The following is an 11,460-nucleotide window of genomic DNA, read 5'->3' on the forward strand; positions in this document are numbered from 1 at the left end:
GCTCAGGTGTAAGTCTCAGTGCCCTCTATCAGAATCCAGAGTTTCGAGAAGATTGGGGATACTTAATTTTTCGCCCAAAAAAAAAACGTAAGGGGTAACACTGTCGTTTTTTTTTTTCGGGTCGAAATTTTGAGTTTCGATATCTCAGCTCTGGAAGGGTCTAGAGCCTCCATTTTTGCACTCAGGTCTAAGTCTCATGGCCCTCTATCAGAATGCAGAGTTTTGAGAAGATCGGAGAAACTTAATTTTTTGCCCAGAAAATTAAAACGAAAGGGGTACCACTGTCGTTTTTTTTTTCGGGTCGAAATTTTGAGTTTCGATATCTCAGCTCTGGAAGGGTCTAGAGCCACAATTTTTGCACTCAGGTCTAAGTCTCATGGCCCTCTATCAGAATGCTGAGTTTTGAGAACATCGGAGAAACTAAATTTTTCGCCCGAAAAAAAAAAAACGAAAGGGGTACCACTGTCATTTTTTTTTCGGGTCGAAATTTTGAGTTTCGATATCTCAGCTCTGGAAGGGTCTATAGCCTCCATTTTTGCACACAGGTCTAAGTCTCATGGCCCTCTATCAGAATGCAGAGTTTTGAGAAGATCGGAGAAACTTAATTTTTCGCCTGAAAAAAAAACCGAAAGGGGTACCACTGTCGTTTTTTTTTTTGGGTCGAAATTTTGAGTTTCGATATCTCAGCTCTGGAAGGGTCTAGAGCCTCCATTTTTGCACTCAGGTCGTAGTCTCATGGCCCTCTGTCAGAATGCAGAGTTTTGAGAATATCGGAGAAACTACATTTTTCGCCCGAAAAAAAAAAAACGAAAGGGGTACCACTGTCGTTTTTTTTTCGGGTCGAAATTTTGAGTTTCGATATCTCAGCTCTGGAAGGGTCTTAGAGCCTCCATTTTTGCGCTCAGGTGTAAGTCTCAGTGCCCTCTATCAGAATCCAGAGTTTCGAGAAGATTGGGGATACTTAATTTTTCGCCCAAAAAAAAAAACGTAAAGGGTAACACTGTCGTTTTTTTTTCGGGTCGAAATTTTGAGTTTCGATATCTCAGCTCTGGAAGGGTCTAGAGCCTCCATTTTTGCACTCAGGTGTAAGTCTCATGGCCCTCTATCAGAATCCAGAGTTTCGAGAAGATTGGGGATACTTAATTTTTTGCCCCCCCCCCCCCCCCCCCCAAAAAAAAACGTAAGGGGTAACACTGTCGTTTTTTTTTTCGGGTCGAAATTTTGAGTTTCGATATCTCAGCTCTGGAAGGGTCTAGAGCCTCCATTTTTGCACTCAGGTCTAAGTCTCATGGCCCTCTATCAGAATGCAAAGTTTTGAGAAGATCGGAGAAACTTAATTTTTTGCCCAGAAAATGAAAACGAAAGGGGTACCACTGTCGTTTTTTTTTTCGGGTCGAAATTTTGAGTTTCGATATCTCAGCTCTAGAAGGGTCTAGAGCCACAATTTTTGCACTCAGGTCTAAGTCTCATGGCCCTCTATCAGAATGCTGAGTTTTGAGAACATCGGAGAAACTAAATTTTTCGCCCGAAAAAAAAAAACGAAAGGGGTACCACTGTCATTTTTTTTTCGGGTCCAAATTTTGAGTTTCGATATCTCAGCTCTGGAAGGGTCTATAGCCTCCATTTTTGCACACAGGTCTAAGTCTCATGGCCCTCTATCAGAATGCAGAGTTTTGAGAAGATCGGAGAAACTTAATTTTTCGCCTGAAAAAAAAACCGAAAGGGGTACCACTGTCGTTTTTTTTTTTGGGTCGAAATTTTGAGTTTCGATATCTCAGCTCTGGAAGGGTCTAGAGCCTCCATTTTTGCACTCAGGTCGTAGTCTCATGGCCCTCTGTCAGAATGCAGAGTTTTGAGAATATCGGAGAAACTAAATTTTTCGCCCGAAAAAAAAAAAACGAAAGGGGTACCACTGTCGTTTTTTTTTTTTTTTCGGGTCGAAATTTTGAGTTTCGATATCTCAGCTCTGGAAGGGTCTTAGAGCCTCCATTTTTGCGCTCAGGTGTAAGTCTCAGTGCCCTCTATCAGGATCCAGAGTTTCGAGAAGATTGGGGATACTTAATTTTTCGCCCAAAAAAAAAAAACGTAAAGGGGTAACACTGTCGTTTTTTTTTCGGGTCGAAATTTTGAGTTTCGATATCTCAGCTCTGGAAGGGTCTAGAGCCTCCATTTTTGCACTCAGGTCTAAGTCTCATGGCCCTCTATCAGAATGCAGAGTTTTGAGAAGATCGGAGAAACTTAATTTTTCGCCCAGAAAAAAAAAACGAAAGGGGTACGTACCACTGTCGTTTTTTTTTCGGGTCGAAATTTTGAGTTTCGATATCTCAGCTCTGGAAGGGTCTAGAGCCACAATTTTTGCACTCAGGTCTAAGTCTCATGGCCCTCTATCAGAATGCTGAGTTTTGAGAACATCGGAGAAACTAAATTTTTCGCCCGAAAAAAAAAAACGAAAGGGGTACCACTGTCATTTTTTTTTCGGGTCGAAATTTAGATTTTCGATATCTCAGCTCTGGAAGGGTCTATAGCCTCCATTTTTGCACACAGGTCTAAGTCTCATGGCCCTCTATCAGAATGCAGAGTTTTGAGAAGATCGGAGAAACTTAATTTTTCGCCCAGAAAAAAAAAAACGAAAGGGGTACCACTGTCGTTTTTTTTTCGGGTCGAAATTTTGAGTTTCGATATCTCAGCTCTGGAAGGGTCTAGAGCCACAATTTTTGCACTCAGGTCTAAGTCTCATGGCCCTCTATCAGAATGCTGAGTTTTGAGAACATCGGAGAAACTAAATTTTTCGCCCGAAAAAAAAAAACGAAAGGGGTACCACTGTCATTTTTTTTTCGGGTCGAAATTTTGAGTTTCGATATCTCAGCTCTGGAAGGGTCTATAGCCTCCATTTTTGCACACAGGTCTAAGTCTCATGGCCCTCTATCAGAATACAGAGTTTTGAGAAGATCGGAGAAACTTAATTTTTCGCCTGAAAAAAAAACCCGAAAGGGGTACCACTGTCATTTTTTTTTTTGGGTCGAAATTTTGAGTTTCGTATCTCAGCTCTGGAAGGGTCTAGAGTCTCCATTTTTGCGCTCAGGTGTAAGTCTCAGTGCCCTCTATCAGAATCCAGAGTTTCGAGAAGATTCGGGATACTTAATTTTTCGCCCGAAAAAAAAAAACGAAAGGGGTACCACTGTCGTTTTTTTTTCGGGTCGAAATTTTGAGTTTCAATATCTCAGCTCTGGAAGGGTCTAGAGCCTCCATTTTTGCGCTCAGGTGTAAGTCTCAGTGCCCTCTATCAGAATCCAGAGTTTCGAGAAGATTGGGGATACTTAATTTTTCGCCCAAAAAAAAAACGTAAGGGGTAACACTGTCGTTTTTTTTTTTCGGGTCGAAATTTTGAGTTTCGATATCTCAGCTCTGGAAGGGTCTAGAGCCTCCATTTTTGCACTCAGGTCTAAGTCTCATGGCCCTCTATCAGAATGCAGAGTTTTGAGAAGATCGGAGAAACTTAATTTTTTGCCCAGAAAATAAAAACGAAAGGGGTACCACTGTCGTTTTTTTTTTTTCGGGTCGAAATTTTGAGTTTCGATATCTCAGCTCTGGAAGGGTCTAGAGCCACAATTTTTGCACTCAGGTCTAAGTCTCATGGCCCTCTATCAGAATGCAGAGTTTTGAGAAGATCGGAGAAACTTAATTTTTCGCCTGAAAAAAAAAACCGAAAGGGGTACCACTGTCGTTTTTTTTTTTTGGGTCGAAATTTTGAGTTTCGATATCTCAGCTCTGGAAGGGTCTAGAGCCTCCATTTTTGCACTCAGGTCGTAGTCTCATGGCCCTCTGTCAGAATGCAGAGTTTTGAGAATATCGGAGAAACTAAATTTTTTGCCCGAAAAAAAAAAAACGAAAGGGGTACCACTGTCGTTTTTTTTTTCGGGTCGAAATTTTGAGTTTCGATATCTCAGCTCTGGAAGGGTCTTAGAGCCTCCATTTTTGCACTCACGTCTAAGTCTCATGGCCCTCTATCAGAATGCAGAGTTTTGAGAAGATCGGAGACACTAAACGAAAAAAACGAAAGGGGTACCACTGTCGTTTTTTTTTCGGGTCGAAATTTTGAGTTTCGATATCTCAGCTCTGGAAGGGTCTAGAGCCTCCATTTTTGCGCTCAGGTGTAAGTCTCAGTGCCCTCTATCAGAATGCAGAGTTTTGAGAAGATCGGAGAAACTAAATTTTTCGCCCGAAAAAAAAAAACGAAAGGGGTACCACTGTCGTTTTTTTTTCGGGTCGAAATTTTGAGTCTCGATATCTCAGCTCTGGAAGGGTCTAGAGCCTCCATTTTTGCGCTCAGGTGTAAGTCTCAGTGCCCTCTATCAGAATGCAGAGTTTTGAGAAGATCGGAGAAACTAAATTTTTCGCCCGAAAAAAAAAAACGAAAGGGGTACCACTGTCGTTTTTTTTCCGGGTCGAAATTTTGAGTCTCGATATCTCAGCTCTGGAAGGCTCTAGAGCCTCCATTTTTGCACTCAGGTCATAGTCTCATGGCCCTCTATCAGAATCCAGAGTTTCAAGAAGATTGGAGAAACTTAATTTTTCGCCCGAAAAAAAAAAAACGAAAGGGGTAACACTGTCGTTTTTTTTCTGGTCGAAATTTCGAGTTTTGATATCTCAGCTCTGGAAGGGTCTAGAGCCTCCATTTTTGCACTCAGGTGTAAGTCTCAGTGCCCTCTATCAGAATCCAGAGTTTCAAGAAGATTGGGGATACTTAATTTTTCGCCCAAAAAAAAAAAACGTAAGGGGTAACACTGTCGGTTTGTTTTCGGGTCAAAATTTTGAGTTTTGATATGTCAGCTCTGGAAGGGTCTAGAGCCTCCATTTTTGCACTCAGGTCTAAGTCTCATGGCCCTCTATCAGAATCCAGAGTTTCAAGAAGATTGGGGATACTTAATTTTTTGCCCCGCCCCAAAAAACGTAAGGGGTAACACATTCGTTTTTTTTTCTGGTCGAAATTTCGAGTTTTGATATCTCAGCTCTGGAAGGGTCTAGAGCCTCCATTTTTGCACTCAGGTGTAAGTCTCAGTGCCCTCTATCAGAATCCAGAGTTTCAAGAAGATTGGGGATACTTAATTTTTTGCCCAAAAAAAACAAAAACGTAAGGGGTAAAACTGTCGTTTTTTTTCTGGTCAAAATTTTGAGTTTTGATATCTCAGCTCTGGAAGGGTCTAGAGCCTCCATTTTTTATTTCATATTTATTTCTTATAGTACATGACAAATTAAGTTTAACAGACTGGTAATGTAAACAAACTCAAAATATTATTAAGCAATCTTTGCAAAAAAAAAAAAAATTATATATAAAGGAAATTAAAAAATTCTGCATTCTCTATAATAATTTAGACCTCTCCTTTATTGTATCTCCAACAGTGAAGAATACCCTCTCAGAAGGAATAGTATATGCTTTAACACACATATGTGTGTAGAACAGATTATTTTTTAAAACGGTTTGAATGATTGATTCATAAAGACTTTACTTATTTCATTACTGGATAAATCGGCGCTCTAGCAGTTAATAAACAGAACTGCATGCGTCTTGCGGAAGAACATTGTTGCCAGAGCTACTTCTCTCTGTTTATGTCCATGACGAGTCACGCAGGCATTGGGCTACTCCGCAGTAGCTGCGATCCGCCGGCCAGTCTAAAGAAGTCCGAGTATTAACGCTTATTACAGGCTTTACGTAGTGATTCAAGATAAGACAAAAACACGGTTTGAAAAAAAAAACATTATGATGCACTCGCTCATTGTATATATTTTGTAAATTCTGAACACAAAAAATATACGGACTGCATCTGTTTTGACCACTACCGTCAATGTTTACTCAAACTATAATCTCACTAATTCTGTAACGGAAATCATTTGAATATGTGAAACAAATAAATATTGAGACTGTGTGATTGTAAAGCAGTTTCATATCGACAACTGCTCTCTCTCTCTCTCAGCGCAAACAGATTTTAATGTAGGCTAGAGAGTGACTCGGCGGTCGGCGCGCGCAGCGTGCGTGTGTCTGTGTGTGACAAATGCAGCGCGTGTGAGAGCAAATCGCAACTTCAGTGGTGAAGTTTTTGTCATTTAGGAATAAGACGGCGTCTTCTACTCCCAGCACTTCACCCACGTGATGATATCGCATCGGCATCAGAACCGTTTTCGGAACCGAAACTTAGGAATTTTGCACGGTTCCGGTATTTTTTCAAAAACACAACCGGTTCTGGAAAAGAACCGGTTCTCGGTTCCCAACCCTAGTCTAGAGCCTCCATTTTTGCACTCAGATGTAAGTCTCAGTGCCCTCTATCAGAATCCAGAGTTTCGAGAAGATTGGGGATACAAAATTTTTCGCCCAAAAAAAAACCGTAAGGGGTAACACTGTCGTTTTTTTTCGGGTCGAAATTTTGAGTTTCGATATCTCAGCTCTGGAAGGGTCTAGAGCCTCCATTTTTGCGCTCAGGTGTAAGTCTCAGTGCCCTCTATCAGAATCCAGAGTTTCGAGAAGATTGGGGATACTTAATTTTTCGCCCAAAAAAAAATAACTTAAGGGGTAACACTGTCGTTTTTTTTTCGGGTCGAAATTTTGAGTTTCGATATCTCAGCTCTGGAAGGGTCTAGAGCCTCCATTTTTGCACTCAGGTGTAAGTCTCAGTGCCCTCTATCAGAATCCAGAGTTTCGAGAAGATTGGGGATACTACATTTTTCGCCCAAAAAAAAACGTAAGGGGTAACACATTCGTTTTTTTTCTGGTCGAAATTTCGAGTTTTGATATCTCAGCTCTGGAAGGGTCTAGAGCCTCCATTTTTGCGCTCAGGTGTAAGTCTCAGTGCCCTCTATCAGAATCCAGAGTTTAGAGAAGATTGGGGATACTTAATTTTTCGCCCAAAAAAAAAAAACGTAAGGGGTAACACTGTCGGTTTTTTTTCGGGTCGAAATTTTGTGTTTCGATATCTCAGCTCTGGAAGGGTCTAGAGCCTCCATTTTTGCACTCAGGTGTAAGTCTCAGTGCCCTCTATCAGAATCCAGAGTTTCGAGAAGATTGGGGATACTTAATTTTTCGCCCAAAAAAAAAAACGTAAGGGGTAACACTGTCGTTTTTTTTTCGGGTCGAAATTTTGAGTTTCGGTATCTCAGCTCTGGAAGGGTCTAGAGTCTCCATTTTTGCGCTCAGGTGTAAGTCTCAGTGCCCTCTATCAGAATCCAGAGTTTCGAGAAGATTGGGGATACTTAATTTTTCGCTCAAAAAAAAAAAAAAACGTAAGGGGTAACACTGTCGTTTTTTTTTCGGGTCGAAATTTTGAGTTTCGATATCTCAGCTCTGGAAGGGTCTAGAGCCTCCATTTTTGCACTCAGGTGTAAGTCTCAGTGCCCTCTATCAGAATCAAGAGTTTCGAGAAGATTGGGGATACTTAATTTTTCGCCCCCCAAAAAAAAACGTAAGGGGTAACACTGTCATTTTTTTTTCGGGTCGAAATTTTGAGTTTTGATATCTCAGCTCTGGAAGGGTCTAGAGCCTCCATTTTTGCGCTCAGGTGTAAGTCTCAGTGCCCTCTATCAGAATCCAGAGTTTCGAGAAGATTGGGGATACTTAATTTTTCGCCCAAAAAAAAAAAACGTAAGGGGTAACACTGTCGTTTTTTTTTCGGGTCGAAATTTTGAGTTTCGATATCTCAGCTCTGGAAGGGTCTAGAGCCTCCATTTTTGCACTCAGGTGTAAGTCTCAGTGCCCTCTATCAGAATCCAGAGTTTCGAGAAGATTGGGGATACTAAATTTTTCGCCCAAAAAAAAAACGTAAGGGGTAACACTGTCGTTTTTTTTTTTCGGGTCGAAATTTTGAGTTTCGTTATCTCAGCTCTGGAAGGGTCTAGAGCCTCCATTTTTGCACTCAGGTCTAAGTCTCATGGCCCTCTATCAGAATCCAGAGTTTCAAGAAGATTGGGGATACTTAATTTTTTGCCCCCCCAAAAAAAACGTAAGGGGTAACACTGTCGTTTTTTTTTCGGGTCGAAATTTTGAGTTTCGATATCTCAGCTCTGGAAGGGTCTAGAGCCTCCATTTTTGCACTCAGGTCTAAGTGTCATGGCCCTCTATCAGAATCCAGAGTTTCAAGAAGATTGGGGTTACTTAATTTTTTGCCCCCCCCCCCCAAAAAATCGTAAGGGGTAACACTGTCGTTTTTTTTTCGGGTCGAAATTTTGAGTTTCGATATCTCAGCTCTGGAAGGGTCTAGAGCCTCCATTTTTGCGCTCAGGTGTAAGTCTCAGTGCCCTCTATCAGAATCCAGAGTTTCGAGAAGATTGGGGATACTTAATTTTTCGCCCAAAAAAAAAAAAACGTAAGGGGTAACACTGTCGTTTTTTTTTCGGGTTGAAATTTTGAGTTTCGATATCTCAGCTCTGGAAGGGTCTAGAGCCTCCATTTTTGCGCTCAGGTGTAAGTCTCAGTGCCCTCTATCAGAATCCAGAGTTTCGAGAAGATTGGGGATACTTAATTTTTCGCCCAAAAAAAAAAACGTAAGGGGTAACACTGTCGTTTTTTTTTCGGGTCGAAATTTTGAGTTTCGATATCTCAGCTCTGGAAGGGTCTAGAGCCTCCATTTTTGCGCTCAGGTGTAAGTCTCAGTGCCCTCTATCAGAATCCAGAGTTTCGAAAAAGATTGGGGATACTTAATTTTTCGCCCAAAAAAAAAACGTAAGGGGTAACACTGTCGTTTTTTTTTCGGGTCGAAATTTTGAGTTTCGATATCTCAGCTCTGGAAGGGTCTAGAGCCTCCATTTTTGCACTCAGGTCTAAGTCTCATGGCCCTCTATCAGAATCCAGAGTTTCAAGAAGATTGGGGATACTTAATTTTTTGCCCCCCCCAAAAAAACGTAAGGGGTAACACTGTCGTTTTTTTTTCGGGTCGAAATTTTGAGTTTCGATATCTCAGCTCTGGAAGGGTCTAGAGCCTCCATTTTTGCACTCAGGTCTAAGTCTCATGGCCCTCTATCAGAATCCAGAGTTTCAAGAAGATTGGGGTTACTTAATTTTTTGCCCCCCCCAAAAAATCGTAAGGGGTAACACTGTCGTTTTTTTTTCGGGTCGAAATTTTGAGTTTCGATATCTCAGCTCTGGAAGGGTCTAGAGCCTCCATTTTTGCGCTCAGGTGTAAGTCTCAGTGCCCTCTATCAGAATCCAGAGTTTCGAGAAGATTGGGGATACTTAATTTTTCGCCCCAAAAAAAAAACGTAAGGGGTAACACTGTCGTTTTTTTTTCGGGTTCAAATTTTGAGTTTCGATATCTCAGCTCTGGAAGGGTCTAGAGCCTCCATTTTTGCGCTCAGGTGTAAGTCTCAGTGCCCTCTATCAGAATCCAGAGTTTCGAGAAGATTGGGGATACTTAATTTTTCGCCCAAAAAACAAAACGTAAGGGGTAACACTGTCGTTTTTTTTTCGGGTCAAAATTTTGAGTTTCGATATCTCAGATCTGGAAGGGTCTAGAGCCTCCATTTTTGCACTCAGGTCTAAGTCTCAGTGCCCTCTATCAGAATCCAGAGTTTCGAGAAGATTGGTGATACTTAATTTTTTGCCCCCAAAAAAAAAAACGTAAGGGGTAACACTGTCGTTTTTTTTTCGGGTCGAAATTTTGAGTTTCGATATCTCAGCTCTGGAAGGGTCTAGAGCCTCCATTTTTGCACTCAGGTGTAAGTCTCAGTGCCCTCTCTCAGAATCCAGAGTTTCGAGAAGATTGGGGATACTTAATTTTTCGCCCAAAAAAAAAACGTAAGGGGTAACACTGTCGTTTTTTTTTCGGGTCGAAATTTTGAGTTTCGATATTTCAGCTCTGGAAGGGTCTAGAGCCTCCATTTTTGCACTCAGGTGTAAGCATCAATGCCCTCTATCAGAATCCAGAGTTTCGAGAAGATTGGGGATACTAAATTTTTCGCCCAAAAAAAAAAAACGTAAGGGGTAACACTGTCGTTTTTTTTTCGGGTCGAAATTTTGAGTTTCGATATCTCAGCTCTGGAAGGGTCTAGAGCCTCCATTTTTGCACTCAGGTGTAAGTCTCAGTGCCCTCTATCAGAATCCAGAGTTTCGAGAAGATTAGGGATACTAAATTTTTCGCCCAAAAAAAAAAACGTAAGGGGTAACACTGTCGTTTTTTTTTTTTCGGGTCGAAATTTTGAGTTTCGATATCTCAGCTCTGGAAGGGTCTAGAGCCTCCATTTTTGCACTCAGGTCTAAGTCTCATGGCCCTCTATCAGAATCCAGAGTTTCAAGAAGATTGGGGATACTTAATTTTTTGCCCCCCCCAAAAAAACATAAGGGGTAACACTGTCGTTTTTTTTTCGGGTCGAAATTTTGAGTTTCGATATCTCAGCTCTGGAAGGGTCTAGAGCCTCCATTTTTGCACTCAGGTCTAAGTCTCATGGCCCTCTATCAGAATCCAGAGTTTCAAGGAGATTGGGGTTACTTAATTTTTTGCCCCCCCCAAAAAATCGTAAGGGGTAACACTGTCGTTTTTTTTTCGGGTCGAAATTTTGAGTTTTGATATCTCAGCTCTGGAAGGGTCTAGAGCCTCCATTTTTGCGCTCAGGTGTAAGTCTCAGTGCCCTCTATCAGAATCCAGAGTTTCGAGAAGATTGGGGATACTTAATTTTTCGCCCAAAAAAAAAAAACGTAAGGGGTAACACTGTCGTTTTTTTTTCGGGTCGAAATTTTGAGTTTCGATATCTCAGCTCTGGAAGGGTCTAGAGCCTCCATTTTTGCGCTCAGGTGTAAGTCTCAGTGCCCTCTATCAGAATCCAGAGTTTCGAGAAGATTGGGGATACTTAATTTTTCGCCCAAAAAACAAAACGTAAGGGGTAACACTGTCGTTTTTTTTTCGGGTCAAAATTTTGAGTTTCGATATCTCAGCTCTGGAAGGGTCTAGAGCCTCCATTTTTGCACTCAGGTCTAAGTCTCAGTGCCCTCTATCAGAATCCAGAGTTTCGAGAAGATTGGGGATACTTAATTTTTCGCCCAAAAAAAAAAACGTAAGGGGTAACACTGTCGTTTTTTTTTTCGGGTCGAAATTTTGAGTTTCGATATCTCAGCTCTGGAAGGGTCTAGAGCCTCCATTTTTTCGCTCAGGTGTAAGTCTCAGTGCCCTCTATCAGAATCCAGAGTTTCGAGAAGATTGGGGATACTTAATTTTTCGCCCAAAAAAAAAAACGTAAGGGGTAACACTGTCGTTTTTTTTTCGGGTCGAAATTTTGAGTTTCGATATCTCAGCTCTGGAAGGGTCTAGAGCCTCCATTTTTGCGCTCAGGTGTAAGTCTCAGTGCCCTCTATCAGAATCCAGAGTTTCGAGAAGATTGGGGATACTTAATTTTTCGCCCAAAAAAAAAACGTAAGGGGTAACACTGTCGTTTTTTTTTTCGGGTCGAAATTTTGAGTTTCGATATCTCAGCTCTGGAAGGGTC

Source organism: Pimephales promelas, chromosome 8 (genome assembly GCF_988280905.1).
Source record: "Pimephales promelas chromosome 8, fPimPro1.hap1.1, whole genome shotgun sequence".
Classification (NCBI taxonomy): domain Eukaryota; kingdom Metazoa; phylum Chordata; class Actinopteri; order Cypriniformes; family Leuciscidae; genus Pimephales; species Pimephales promelas.